The sequence below is a fragment of the Cornus florida genome, unplaced genomic scaffold (assembly GCF_030987335.1).
Source record: "Cornus florida cultivar Cherokee Brave unplaced genomic scaffold, ASM3098733v1 CherokeeBrave_3.0.0_Hap2_Chr09, whole genome shotgun sequence".
NCBI classification, from domain to species: domain Eukaryota; kingdom Viridiplantae; phylum Streptophyta; class Magnoliopsida; order Cornales; family Cornaceae; genus Cornus; species Cornus florida.
Window position 1 is genome coordinate 70565987 of NW_026775579.1, and position 16405 is coordinate 70582391.

Consider the following 16405-nt stretch of genomic DNA (forward strand, 5'->3'; position numbering starts at 1 on the left):
TCACTCAGGAGGGAGATCTCTACGCACAAAGCAATGACGCAAGGATATTTTTGGCCAAACATGTCGCGAGATGCAAAAGAATTCTCTAGAAGATACAATAAGTTCTAAAGGTTCGGACCCCTAATCCACTAACCACCTGAAGACTTGCACGTAATGGCCAAACCATGGCCTTTCGAGCAATGGAGGATGGATGCGGTTAGTCTTCTGCCGACCGCGAGATCACAGAACAAATACGTTTTGTTTGCAACAGACTATTTTACCAAATGGGTAGAGGCAGAGTCATATCCTAGTGTGACCCAGACTCAAGTAAGACGCTTTATCTGGAATAATATTATTTGTCGTTTTGGCGTGCCAAGATCGATCGTTATGGATAATGGAACTAATCTCGACAGTAAGCAAGTGAGGGATTTGCTAGAAGAGTATGGAATCAATCAAAAGTTGGCAGCGGTTAGCCATCCGCAGGCAAACGATCAAACTGAAATCACAAATAGAACAATCTTTACTTGTATTAAGAAAAAGCTTGAAGACGAAAAGGGTAAATGGTTGGACGAGCTTCCGAACGTCTTGTGGGCTTATAGAATAACCCCTAGATGACCGACCGGAGAAAGCCCATTCGCTATGGCGTACGGCACCGAGGCAGTAATACCGGTTAAGTACTTAGTTCTGACTGTTCAAATTTTGGCGTGGAATCAAGAGCAGAACAACGGTATGTTGAAATTTAACCTCGATTTGCTGGAAGAGAAAAGAGATGCAACGACAATAAGGCTCGCGTCATATCAGCAAATGCTTATGAATAATCACAACAAAAAGGTAAAGTATAGAGACTTTGCACCTGGTGATTTAGTCTTGAAAAAGAAGGTGGGAATTGTCAAAAAGATGATGTCACCTTGGGAAGGTTCGTACAGAGTTGTAAAAGCCATAGGAAATGGGGCATACAATTTAGAGACCAAAGCTGGAAGATTAATCAATAAACCATGGAATGCCACATCCCTAAAAAGGTACTACCAGTAAAGATTGAATTCTATTCTGAACAATGTTCATTTAATGTATAGACTCTTCGAGATTTATAAAAAGAGTTCATTATGTTTCAAAGTGTTGATTGAGTAAAGAAAACTTAGTCAAGTAAGTGGCAACTGGCGCTATTAGCCGAACGCCAAACATTTGCACAAAATAAAAAGTCAAGTGGCAAGTGGTATTCTAGTCGAACGCCAAGCACTTAGCCAAGAAAGTGACAACTGGCGCTATTAGCCGAACGCCAAATACTTGCACAAAATAAAAAGTCAAGTAGCAAGTGTATTCTAGTCGAACGCCAAACACTTAGCCAAGTAAGTGACAACTGGCGCTATTAGCCGAACGCCAAATACTTACACAAAATAAAAAGTTAAGTGGCAAGTGGCATTCTAGCCGAACGCCAAACACTTAGCCAAGTAAGTGGCAACTGGCGTTATGAGTCGAACGCCAAACACTTGCACAAAATAAAAAGTTAAGTGGCAAATGGCATTCTAGCCGAACGCCAAGCACTTAGCCAAGTAAGTGGCAACTGGCGCTATGAGCCGAACGCCAAACACTTGCACAAAATGAAAAGTCAAATTATCATTTCATTTAAGCACAGGTTGGAATATGGAAGCTTTGCAAAACAAAGCTATCATTTCATTCATCACCATAAAATGGTTCTTGATGTACAAAAAAGTGAAACTGAAATAAAAGGAAGCAACTACAAAAGCAAGCAGAACACTATGTTATTACATCTACCCTTGTGCCTGATCCATTGCTTGTTTCATCATCATTGGCTGTCTCATCGCCACCGGGCTGTTCACTGTCTCCTTCCCCATCATTGATTGCTTCCTCGCCTCTAGAGTGAGAGTCAAGATGGATGATATCCTCAGTTGGCAGAGTTCTGTCAGTAGCAACAACTGTAGGAGGAACAATGGTGGTGATGGGAGAAACATTTAGAGGACGAACAGGTGGGATGACCCCTGAGCCTGCAATCTCAATGCACTCAATGAATATATTTTCGGCAGGAGCAGGGAGTGGATCTTTGTAAACGTTCGGCGAATCAATGTACAGAGAGGCGTCTAGTTCATCTGGACCTACATATTAACTTGATTCACCTTCGGAAGGAAAACGGTCACTGAAACCGTCTCTGTATCCCTTGGCATATCTGAGAGCCCCGATTCGAGAAAAGCGGGCGTGAAGAGCCTTCATGCCACCATCAACTCTGCCTATGACATTAAGCATAGCAGAGCGTTCGTTCGAGAATTTTTCTTCTGAAATGGAATGGGTCAACCGTTCAGCAACTAGAGTGCGCTGGAGGTCCCCCTTTTCAGCTTTCAGAGCATTTCTCTCGGTCTACATGACATTTTTCTCTATCTTTAGGACGTTAAGCTCATCATGAAAAGAATGTCGCTCATTCTTCAGAGCGTCCCTCTCAGCCCTCAGAGCGTCAATCTCCTTCTCTGACTCATTCAGTTTTGACCAGTAGCTCTGCATTTTTGCTTCTACTTCATTCGCCCCCTTAACAAATCTGTTACGACCGATAGAGAGAGCTTTAATTTTCTTATTTGCCTGTTCAATACTTTTCTAAAAAGTGATCATCCCAATAGAGTCTGCACAAAGACACAAACGTTCAAGTAAGTACAAGTGTCAAGTGATCAGAAAAAAAAAAAAAATAATAATAAAAAAAGAACTACCTCAACAGCAGCTGCTAGAAAGCATTGGTACATGTCGCTAAAAGACATTTTATCCTGAATCTCTATATCCTTAGGGGTCCAAATGTCTTTGTAGAAAACAAACGAAATGACTGGATCTTTGAACAAAGAATCTGTAGGGGCAACAACTGACCCGTCCTCCTGTTTGAGCAAGGGACGCCATGAAACCACTGCTGGTGATGAGACAGAGGTTCTGGCTGATTCACCTTCTGAAATGATTACCTGAGGAAAAGGAAAGAAAGGTAGAATGAAGACAAAAGGTGAAGGCTTGGGGTTTTAAAGAGAAAGTGGCTCAATATCCAAAGAATTATGGCAATAATGTTGCGATGAATCTCAAAATGTGGGTCTCTGAGCCAACTGTTCGCTTCCCCACGCCACCGCCTCGAGCCGTCTCATCATGATTAAGTCTCTTTGATAATCCCACCCTAATTAATGAGGGAAGGATTACGGGGGCTGATGAGGATACCAAAAATATCCTAGGCCGGGCACGACCCAGATCGCTTGAAACGGGTCTGTAAAAAACACATGGTTCAACCAAATCATCACTGATCAGGCCCAGGACCGAAAAGTCAATATGAAAGCCCAGTCTCAGAACAAAGGAAATGGGCCCAAATCCAAGATGAGCCAAAAGGATAAGCCCAGCGTGAAAAGTTAGTTAGGAAGCTTCTAGAATGATTGTAGAGGTCTATAAATAGACTAAGAAAATGAGGGAAAAGGGGTTGAGATATTTTTGAAGTGTAAAATTACTCTGTCCAAATTGGGAGAGAATATTTCTTGCATCTTCAACTACTTTTTTTATTTTATTTTTTTCTTTTAACAAGAGTAAATTCATAACCCATATCATTTCCTTTATTTCATTATATATCTCAAGTACAATAAAGCAATGTCATCTAAATAGAAAAAGTTAGATGATTAGACTAGACAAGAAAAAGTTACCAATAAATTTCACACAAAATTATATTTAATGATTATTTCCTTTTTTGTCATGCAATCGCCTTGGAGAAGCATTTTCAATAAAAAAAGAGTTATCCACACACACACACACACACACACACACACACACATACACACACATATATATATATTTTCCTTTTCTTATCCAAAAATTATAAGATAATTTTTTCCCTCATTTTCTTACTTAGTAAGTTCTTAATTATGTGTCCCTGAGTAAGGGTGCATACGGTTCAATTCTGGTTCACAAAGATTCCTAAAAAACGGAACCGAAACCATATAGATTAGAATCGAACTGTAGAACCAGTTCGGTTTCGATTCGATTCCATGAGAACCGTTAACCATGAGTTGAGAGACAGCGGCTGAAGCTTGTGAACCTGAACTGGAACAGCGGGTGATGGAAACTGAAAGATATGGGTTTTTATTTTTTGAACAATCTGAAATGATATGCCGATATGGGTTTTGAACTTTTGATTCTTGCAGACAGATCTGAAATATATGGGCTTTGAACTTCTGATTCTTGTAGATTTTGTAGTTTACAGTTGCAAAAAGAGAGGGCAAGTTTAGCAGTTGCAGAGAAAGAGAGGGGCAAGCTTGAGAGTTGAGAGACAACGGCTGAAGCTTGCAAACCTGAATTAGAACAGCGGGTGATGGAAACTGCGATACCCCTCGGATCCAAGACATGGGTTGATCAGGCCCAGACCCAAACCCGAGGGAAATATCAAACAATTAATACTTTAATGAACACAGAATATAAGATGAAATAATAAGAAGTAAATAATAATAGCTGAAAAGAACTCTAATTGAAAATCCTCAAAAAATGTTATAAATATCCAAACTCCAAAACCTCCAATTAATCAACAACTCGGAAATCCATCTAGTGGACCCCTAATAAAATCCCGACTGGAAAGTGAAATAACTGAAATAAGATCCAAAGCTAATAAGTAAGCAGTCCTACGTAGTAGGTAGAATGGATGTCTGTATCTACTCTGCACAATCAAACTCTAACCCTAGAACTGATGAGCACCTGAAAAATAAAAGAGTGGGTTAGACCCACATGCAAGTCCTGATCTATTACGATTCAAACAAGAATCCGATACGCAGATACATCCTAGGTAGATTCAACAATATCTAGAGTAGTCCATATATGTATATATTACACACTATAGGATGCTCACTAGTCCAGTAGGTCTGTCTCAGCCTGAGTAGAGATACCATGCAAATCGCACATTACGTGGTCATGTGTACCTAAACCTACAAGGGAACAACAACTACTGTCCAGCTATCCATCCTATGCGATATATGCACCCTAACCATGGTCCTGAAACTCAAGCTCATACCATAGCACCATATCATAATTATATAAGGTCCGTATATTCCTAATACAAAATATCACCCATCTATATAGTTGTATAGTACATGCATAACAAATCCTCCAGAAACTACTAGGTCATTCAATTATTTTATTGACATGACTAAAAATGAGATGGACTTAACCTTTTTGGTTGGTTACTCCATACCTCAATCCAGTTTAGGTAGGACTTAGTATTTAAATTAATCCATCCCTAGTATGCCACCGTCCCATACCGGTGCATACAATCTTCCAAATAGCATACTTAATTAAACAACACTAAATAATTAACAACCAACCTCGAAGATATGCATCAGTATAACTTAACACATATATAATAATATTAGGCATTCATTATAGAGCCTAAACATATAATGTAAACTGCTAAAACAAATATAAGCATTCACATCCTCCAAATTGTCCATAAGCTAATGCAGTTGTAATACCCCTAATTTTAAAAGGACAATCCGGGAATTTAAATTAATTGTTTAAATAGTATTTTAATTTAATTAATTGTTTAAATTGTTTTTTTATTTGATTAATTGAATGATTGCTATTAATTTAAATTATTTGTATGCATTTTTATTAAATTAATTGTTTAATTACTTATTTTGTTTGATTTATTTGACCTAATTGGATTTTGTTATTTTAGTTGATTTATTTGGTAAATTATTTTTTTTATGATATGTATTTTCTGTCTTTAATTATTTAGTTGTATTTTTATTTGGCTTTTATTTATTTAAGGAAGTTAAGTTAAAGATTTTAGTTATTAAATTAGGGTATAGTTTTAATTGTATAATGGAATTCATGTATGTAGCCGACACAGTTTTAAAACGTAGGTGTTGTTATGGGCCGACTACATTAGGGCTCTGTCAATAATTATACATGGATTAGGGTTTTAATGGCAAGTCTATAAATACTCTGTTGTGTCTTAGCCTAGGGTTTTAAAATTACCAAAAGCTCTGTCACGTCTCAAAGTTACAGAGTGAAAACAGAGAGGGATTTTGTAAGGACAGAACATTGTAAGGTTTGTCAAGGGAAGAATAGGGAGGACCAAGAAGGTGTAGTGGTGGTGGACTACCTAGAACCAGAAGAAGGTTGGATAGAGGGTTGTGTTGCCGGAACAAGCAAGGGCTGAACATGCAAGTTCTTCTCTTTCTCCTTCCCTTTGGCTTGTGTTCTGTGCACCTAGATATACTCTAGGGTTTTAATGGAATAATAATTGAATCAAGCATGTTTTATATGTCAAATTAACCTTATCTTTTCCTTGAATTAATTCGGTGATGGGTTTCTGAAAGCTCATTATAGTACTTGTGTTATAAGCATGCGTGGTCTGTGGAACTTGTTGATTTGTGATTTGTTTGTAACTTCTGTAAACACATCTTGGGACTATACTGGACTGAGTTTTACATGTATCTTAGATGCTATGTTGATAACCTAGATGTGTTGGAAATCTGTTATTGATGGTTCGTCCATATTTGTTTTAGTTATATTCTTAAAGCATTGGGAATCTGTATAACTTGTAGACTCTGTATTTGTTTTTAACTTCTATAAGTACATCTTTGGGATTATACTGGACATAATTAAAACCATTAGGGACTGTATCAGAGAGGGACAAAATCAATGGGATTCACCGGAGACGAAGCAGGTGCTGAAGCGAGGCAGAACGGAAGAGAGCAGGCTCTATTAATGAGATAGGCGGCTCCATTTGAGGATGGAGCCGGCTCTATAGGACATGGAGGTGGCTCCATGTGGATGGAGCCGGCTCCATCTCCTTTTGGAGGCGGCTCCAAGTGGGGAAGGAGCCTGCTCCTTTATTTTTTGAGCAGGCTCCATTCTTTTGTGCGTACTGTTATGATTTAAGGTACTGTTTGGGCACTTGGGGTTCTAGAACAGTTTTGAAACTTTAATAGGGTTTTTAATAAATACTTTAACATGTAATCAAGGTCTTGGATTACATAAAATACCCTCTTTGTATTAATGGAATTAACAGTGCACTAATTAACAACCTTACGTGCAGTTAACGGCTGGAAGGTAATAAATTGTCTAGTTTTAATTTGATAGTTTAGGATGCTAAAACATGATTCTAAATTAAGTTTTAGGTTCATGAAGAAGTATTTTAGTTAATAAATTAGACTTATGGATTAGTGGATGGCCCTGTGTTGAAAGGAATAAAACAGAGTACAAGTATACAACTTAGTTCGCTATTACCGGATGGAAGGAACTAAATTGCTTAAAATAATTTTAACAATTTATTGGACCATAATATGATTATAGAATAGATTTTAAATGCACGATAGAGTCAATGATATACTAGATTTGATTTATGCATGTCGGGATGTTAGTTGTTGAATTATGAAATCATTCCCTACAACTATATGGTTTAATGCTTGGATTTAATTGCTGAAACTTTTAATATTTTTCTGCAATTACTTGGATATTGGTTTTGTATTATAAATCGCTAAATTATTATATATGTGTGAAATTTTAATTGCTGAATTAATATATTCTGTTAATTACATGGTTATGGAGGATTGTATGAACCGGTATGGAACGGTGTCATACTAGGGATGGTTTAGCTCAAAACGTATAAACCTAACCTATCGGATGAAAGGGATGGATTGTAAAATATTGAATCCTAAACCTTGTTTAGTTAGATCGACTGATTAAGTTGAAAGACTATCTGGATTAATTGTGTTTGTGTGTAGTCGGATCGACTGATTAAGTTGAATGACTACCTGGATTAAATGTTGGTTGTGTTTAAGTCAGATCGACTGATTAAGTTGAATGACTAAACTGGATTAAAATTCTTATGTCAATTTAATAAACAATAAAATGGCATACCTTAGGTTAGACGGACTTTATATATATGTTATGGCACCACGATATGGGCATGAGTCTCAGAGTCGTTGGTTAGGGAGTGTATATGCATTGGGATGCATAGCTGGATATGATGGTTGAGGTGTACCCTGTTAGGTCTAGGTATTCATGCCCACCTTTGGGTGCGTTTTTGCATGTTGCCTTCTACTCAGGTTGAGACCCCATTATAGTCCAGTGAAGGTACTCTAGTGTGGATATATTTATGTATGGACTAGATAGATATTGTGAGGTATTTAGGTGTATCTGCGTATCGGGTCACTGTATGGATTGCAGTTAGATTAGAACTTATTCGTGGGCCTGACCCACTCTTATTTTTCAGGTATCGGACGGTTCCAGTCTTAGGCTTGATCGTGCTGTGCAGGGATTATCATTCATTCCACCGACGACGTAGGATGTCCTTCCATATTTTAGTATTTGGTTTTATGTCAGTTGTTTACGTTTCAGTTGAGATTTTTATTTAGGGGTCCACTAGATGGATTCCCGAGTTGTAATTCATGGAAGTTTTGGAAGTTGGATTTTATTAAGTTTTATTAGGCTATTGAGGATTTTATATTAGTATTCTGTTCAGCTTTTAATAGTTATTCTTATTTCATTTTTTCATCTATGTTCGTTTTAAAATACTTTAATTGTTTGATTTCCCTTGGGTTTGGGCCTGGGCATGATCAACCCATGTCTCGGATCCGAGTGGTATCACAGTAGTTGAATAGAAAGGTGCATATAAATTTGGTCCAACATAAGTATGGTTAAATTCAAGTAATCCACATTACTTATAATCCTATTTAAACATGATTAATCAAAATTAAATCACATATAAACAATCCTCCAAGTTCCAGAGTTTAAACTGATCAACTTTCAAAATGCATCCTGTAAGTTCTTTTCCTAGCTGTACACTGACTCCTCCTTAATCCCTTTATGAATTATTGTTTAAACATGTTCTTACAGGTCTAAAACATTAACATGCATCATTTAAAACCATTTAGACAAAGTATCAAAACTCTGTACAGTCCCAAACACAGCCTAAAAACCAAAAACGAACATTCTGTGTGAGAGCAGGCTCTCTCAAAATTGAGAGCCTGCTCTTTTAATATGGGAGCTGGCTCCCTATACTAGGGAGCCTGCTCTTTGTAGCATGGAGCCGGCTCCTTGGTGAGGGAGCCTTCTCCCTTTTTCTCCGAGGCTCTCTGTGTTTTTTACTCTGTCCTCTTCGCTTTCGGCGATAACCAGATCTCTGTAGTTTGTTTAACCATTATTCCAAGGCTCTATTTATGTTCCAGATTAATCTTAAATCATTAGTATTTAGCCACGACTTGAATTGAACTCAACGTTTGAAAACAAAGACAACAACTTCCAGTTGAAAATTATTAAACAATAACACAGATAATTCAACGAAATTAAATACTGTTTAAGCATGCATAATTGATGTATTATAACATTCTTTTAATCCGTTTCTAACATTTATTCAGTCCCTGGAGTCCACCTAAACATGCACAGAACACAGATTCAAGGAAAAGAATAGATCAGAAACTTGCCTTTGAGTTTCAGATTTGAAACTCTAATCAACTGTCTCTGAAGGTTCCGTTAATGTCCTAGACTGTAGTTCTAAACAACCATGCTCCTTCTCCATCGAACTGCTCTGTATAGCACTCAACACCACTCTGTGTTTCCCTCAAATCCTTCCCTTTGTTTCTTTCAATACCTTTCTGTATCTCTGTTCTACAGAAACGTACGTTTCGTTTTGTTTTGTTTTAAACCCTAATCCACCGTAACGTGCATATTTATAGGCTTAGACATTTAAACCCTAATCCATGTATAACTCGGCCATAGAACAACCTAGGTTATATTCACTGTCGGCTGCCTATGTAAACTGTAAACCCAATGTAAAGCTATATGACAGTCACGTTGAACACTAATTTAAATTACCGAAATCCAGTCATTTAAAACAATTAACTTAAAACAATTAAATTATTAAATTCCATAAAATTAATACAATTAAAATAATTAAATTAAAACAATTAAATCCATAATTAAGACAACTAATTAAACAAAACAATTAATCAATTAAAGCAAAACAAAATATAATTAAAGAAACCCACAATTAATTCAAACAAACAACCAAACAAATACAAATAACAAATTAAATAAATTAAAAATACAATTAAACAATTAAATAATTAGCAGGACTATCCTTTTAAAATTAGGGGTATTACAGAAACTGAAAGATATGGGTTTTGATTTTTTGAACAATCTGAAATGATATGCCGATATGGGTTTTGAACTTTTAATTCTTGCAGATAGATCTGAAATATATGGGTTTTGAATTTCTGATTCTTGTAGATTTGTAGTTTAATGTTGCACAGAGAGAGGGGGCAAGTTCAGAGTCTAAAGAATAGAGATGGAGGCGATTGGGGAGGCTGAGCTGTTGAAAGTCAATAAGGTTTACTGTTATGTATTATTATAATGGAATACATATAATTATATATATATATATGTATATATATATATATATATATATATATATATATATATATATACGGTTCCGGTTCCTAACTGTTCCCATGGGTCTGGAACCGGAACTGGAACCCATGGTTCCAGAATTTCGGAACCAGAACCGTGAGAACCGGAACTGAAGCCCGCGGTTCGGTTCGGTTCTCACGGTTCCACGATTCTTTTGTGCACCCCTATTCCTGAAAAGTATTAAAATTATTTTTCAACTAACTTGTGACAAGTGAAGTGTCTCATTCACGTATATTGTTGGTCTGATAATGCTTCTCTAATGAGGTTGGATCCTCTGCTCATGCTGTAAAAAAATTTCGACACATTAACACACTTTCAACACATTATATCTATTTTAACACGTTTATTCTATATTTCAATACATAGAAAAAAATGTGTTAAAATATGATTTAAATGTGTTAAAAAGTAAAAATAATGACATTGAAAAAATATTTCTAACACAATAAAACCATATTTCAAACACATTTGTTCATAATAACCTGGCACGCTTATTGAAATTTAAAATAAATGTGTTAAAAAATCTAAATGTAATGAATGCATCATGTTACAACATTATCAGACTATTAAATTAAGAATTATTTTATTGATCAATTTTCGTGTTAGCGTGTTTCCAGCCAAATTTGAAATGAAACGACAAATGAAAGGCAAATAGACTTCACAGTCACATAGATTGTATTTGTATCGTGTCTAAAATGTACTATCATATTAAACGGATCAACACGACTATAACAATATTATTATTATTCGTCTCAAAAACCTAAACGCGAAAACGACAAGATTATTATACGAGTAACATGACATGGCACGAACACGACACGTTTATTCGTCGTGTTTAACTAAATGAGTCATTTTTTTTATACGAACGTGACGTGTTTGGTTAAATAGGTTAATCAAATTATATGTAACGACCCAGTCATTTGCCTTCTTTTCCTTTTTCCTAAAATTTTACGAATGAATTTTTTTCGTTTAAATTTCTTTTCTGAGCTCTGTTTCATGTCGCTTAGTGTCATCTCGAGTGCTCAAAATTGGTTCCTGAGACTCTTTTCCGTGGATTGACAACTTCCTTTGAGGACCGAGTCATTTTCACATTTTTCGTTTTTCGACATTATGCGCTATTTCGTCCTTTTCCCTATTCTGTCTTATCTCCGTTTGTTAGTTTTTGGCACAACCTCACTTCTCATGCTCGGAGTTGGTTTCCACGAAATACGTATCTTTACTTTTGCAAGAAAGTACTCTGGTTGCTCCCGGTGTCCATAGGGGTATGGACGCAAAGTTCTTTGAAATTATTTTCTTTTCTTGGAGTGTTTGTCGTAAATATCTTTTGAAGATATTTTATTTCAGGGGTTTTTAAGAAAATATTTTTGGAAGATATTTTTATTTTGAGCCATAAGTGCAGTTTTCACTTTTTGGAGGGGTCATTGTGCAATTAATGAAAGTTATTGCAAAATGTCTTGTTTTGAGCCTGGATCCTCGTACGAGATTCATTTTCACATTTTGTCGAGTTGTGTACTCTTGGAATTTCCTCCTGGTCGATGTTTTCCAATTTCAGGGTTTCTGGCCCCGGTTTTTGCCAAACTTGTTTTGCGCATAACTTTCTGCTCGGGACTCAGTTTTTGATGTCATTTCTTTCATTATTCATATTTTATCATTTTGAATCTTTTTCATTCACAAAGTTTTTCCATTTGAGCGTGTCTGCTCAAATATTACTTTTTCGGACCCGGCGGGGCCCGTTCGGGACACTTTTTGAGATTTCTATAAAAGGGGGGTGAGATATTTCATTTTTCATCTTCTCCCCTCTTTATGCATGACCTGGAGCTCCCATGGCAGCCCAGGGGGTGCTACCATCTTCTCTCTCCTCTTTTGGTTCACTTTTCCTTGATGGAAAGTCTTCGGCCTTAACGTTTGTTATTCCCCTCGCCGTGCTCTACCTTTCCCCCTTATTAGAATTCAGTTTTGACCATTTCTTAAGTTTGGTTTTGAGGTCAAGTTATGATTTTGATGGAGCTTTGATGGGGGTTATGTTCACGGTGTTGTCCCCGACAAAATCTCTCGGTATCGTCGAATTCGGAGCACTTGTATTTTGGTGGGCCTTTGGAATTTTCATTTCAAATTGAGGTAAGGGATGTTTTAGGTTTAAATTCTTATTATATAGCATACTTGTTATGCTTATACTACTTGTTTGCATGATTAAATATAAAATCTAGAGATTTTATTATTTATTTTTCTTGTACGTGATCTAATTTTCCCGGTTGCTCATGACTTGGTTTAAACATATAGCATGATTTTATATTGCCCCTTGATATGCTCATTATCATGTATTAAAATTGGAACATTTGAATAAGTATTAAAGATTTTATTTAATATTTATCTTAGGTGAAAGATTAATTCACATGGCCTTAACTAACTTAAAATCAATATGTGTTAGCATATTAAATTAGGCCTTAGCATGCTCTTCAACATAGTTGAATTTGAAAGTAATTGGAGGTGTTTTGAAAATTAGTAATTATTAATTAATTTGATTAATTAATTTGTTCCGAGTGCACTATTCACTCCATTTGAATTCCGACTTGATATTCTTGATCTACATGCCATATAGCTTTACATATATTTGATTTAGAATATTCGGTGAGATTTTGAAACCTTTCATTTAATTAATTTCCTTGTTTAAGATTTAATTCTCATGGTGATATACAACTTGGAATTGAATTGTGTCATGCTAGAAAATTAAATTTAGGTATAGTTGTTCACATATATTAAATTGGGATTAATTGTATGAGAATTGCAACTTTTAATTTATATTTAACTTTAGTAAAAGTTTAATTCACATGATCTTAAATTGAATGAAATAAACTTGTAATGTGATATTACATTAGTTCTTAGCATGTTTTCCAACATAGGTTAATTTGAGAGCATTTGGTTAAGTTTGAAAATCTAGAGATTTTAATTAAAAGAATTAATTAAAATCTATTTTGTGGTCCCATTAGCTTAATTAAGGTTTTAACTTGATATTTGTATTGGCCATGACTTGTTTACTAGTATATATTAATTGTGGACCATTTGAAGTTGTTTTAGAACCTTGGTAATTAAATTAGCATGATTTAATTACAGTTCTACTTTGTTGTTCCAATAACCTAATTGAGTTTTAGAATGGATATAGGTAATGACCATGCCATGTTCTTTAATATGTATTAATTTGAGGTTATTTGGAATTGAATTAGAATTTAGGGAATTTAATTATTTTTATTTAATTAAATTCTATCGAATTGAGCCATGGATTTAATTGTGTTTGAAAGTCGTTTCTATATCAAAATCATGGACTTGGACTTGTTGTATATTCATTTGGTTATGTTTTGAATATTGGATAACATAGTTGCTATGTTTGTATTCATGAGAATATGTTTTTCTTATTGAATATATTGTTGCCTTGTGTAATGATTTGCACACTTCGTGTTTAACATCTTTCATTCATAGCGTGTAACGAATCGCACACTGAAGATTCGACATTCATCATATCATATTAGTTGTGGATTTAGAGCATATATTGTATAGGTTTCGAAATTTGGTTGTGCTTAGTAGATAGTTGATTATCTTGCATATTCTTGTTGATATATGCGTTGTTGCACAACTTGTTGATTTTGGAAATTTGGGGATGTCGTTGTTTAACTATGGCTAGGACGTGGTTCTAGTACGGGGGATAGTCCCTCTATATATAGTCTAGTGCGCACATAGGGAGGTTACCCATGGGTTAGTAACCCTAAAGTAACTATGTTGTCGGTCTGATTCGGCGTGACGTCCGAGTATCCACTTTGTTTGATTTCGCATTTCATTTTCAAGTTGATAACTAGATGATGTTGTAACTTGTTGTTTCTTATTTGTCGTTCCATTTTAAGTTACAGGATGTTAATTTTGCGAAATTATGCTTTATGCGTTGTATTGGAAGTTCCAATGTTGGTTAAATTGCATTGATATTGAAAATCGTGTTTTGACGTTCTAATAAAGCTTAGGATTGATCCTATTGATTCATTTATAACATAGACGTTAGGTGGCATGAACCATTACTGTTATTTTGTGCTTTAGATTCTAAGTTAATGGCTTTGAGAACTTAAACCTTGTTGCATTGTATAATATGCTCTTTTGTTGTTGAATTGCATGGATAATATGATTCTTGTTAACTTGTATTCAAATATGCTTTTTTATGTTGTATGGATTACTCTAGACCTAGTTCAATTGTATTGAAAATGCAATTCATGTTAATATATGCTCAAACATTCTTTTTGTCGTGTTCTTTAGATTATCCCAACCATGATTCGTTTTATACATGTATGTATATCATGATTCTTGTTGCTTAGACTCTAAGGTAGCTTAGGATGCTCCCCGAGTCTCACTTGGACATAGACGTTAGGTGGCATGAGCCCCTTTAACATGTTTCACCTTAAGGTGATAAATTTGTAAAATGCTAGGTCGATGCATGCTCATCTCCTACGAGTAGTTTTATGTTTCTCACCCCTATGATACTGGGGCATATTCAGGGTACGAAGACTTGGTTCGTGAAGCCTAGCATTCCTTGGATGTCGAGTAGCTTTCAAGTTTCCATTTCATGCAAATGTTAGCATGAAATGTCATTTTGTAGACTTGTATGTCAAAATATGTATGTTTGATTCCATGTATGTAATGTGTACTTAAGTACACTCCTTTCAATGTATTTGATATGTATGAGATGAGGCCGGAGGCCAATGACATGTATATTGTATTCTATGCAACTTTTTAACTTCATGAAATGTTATAAAAAACTTGAAAAATCGCAAGTCATTGCTTCACCACGGTTGCATCGGGTGTGGGAATTCCATTTTCATTCTTTTATAGGGTCTTATTAATCTTATATGAAGTGTGGCCAATGGCCAAACGGTCATTTGATCCCGTTTTGCATTTTTGGATTCCATGTTTTCCATTCCAAGTCCATTTTTGCCTTTTTGCTCGTTGGGGGGTCAGATTTTGTATCGGCTATATTTTTAAGCCATGGACCATTGTAGCGCGTCTAAATAGGTAAGTTACGTTTGCGTGCATGGTCGTTTCCAGGCAAAACCTTATCGTTTGTGTTTTGAGCCTCTTATGAATTCATTTTGCATTTTTTTTGCATATTCTGATCAAGGGGCATTATGAACCTTTCACATCAGTTTTATTTTCTTCTTTGGTTGAATAGAAAACATGATTTTAGGGGGGGTTTCTTCTTCATGTTTTTCCAGAAAATGTCGTCTTGGTACTGGAAATCCCTCGTGAAGTTTCAGCTTCCAGTTTTCATTTAGCAGCTTTATGACCCTCTTATTCAGTTCTGATCTAGGGGCATTTTCGGGATTTCACAGTGAGTTTTTTTCGATTCCGTTCACGTTATTGGGTAGAAAACTCGATTTTAGGGGGGGTTTCTTCTTCGTGTTTTTCCAGAAAAACTCGTCTTGACCTTCGTTTCAAGCCTCAGCTTTGGGCAGATCAAAAAAAATGTAGCAGCAGCCAAGGGCTGCCACCATGCCATGTCTTTGGGTGCCGGCATGCACGCCGGTGGGCTCACGCATGGGCGCCGTGTGCGCCATGGCCCCTCGTCGGGCCGTCGCGACATCAATTCTTTTTTTGGGCTTTTCTCCTTCGTCCAGACTCCGATTCAAGTGAATTTTTTTTTGAACTTGACTAATTTTTCGCTGTCTTTCCAACGGTGTACTCGGTTGCACCCGATTCTTCCTAGATAATTACCAATTTACCCTTTTTGCCTTAAGTACTCATTTTTATTCGTCATGCCGTTTCTCCTTCGTCCGGACTCCGAATCATGCGATTCTTGAGTCCATCTTGATTAGTTTTTCGTTGTCCTTCCAGCGGTGTGCTCGATGGTACCCAAATCTACAGTTTTCAGAAATGACTATTTTGCCCTGGGGGCTTATTTGTCATATTTTTGATCTTTTGCTTCCGCATCAGTTCTTGTTGAGTTCCACGACCTCATAGAAGGTCACTTTGA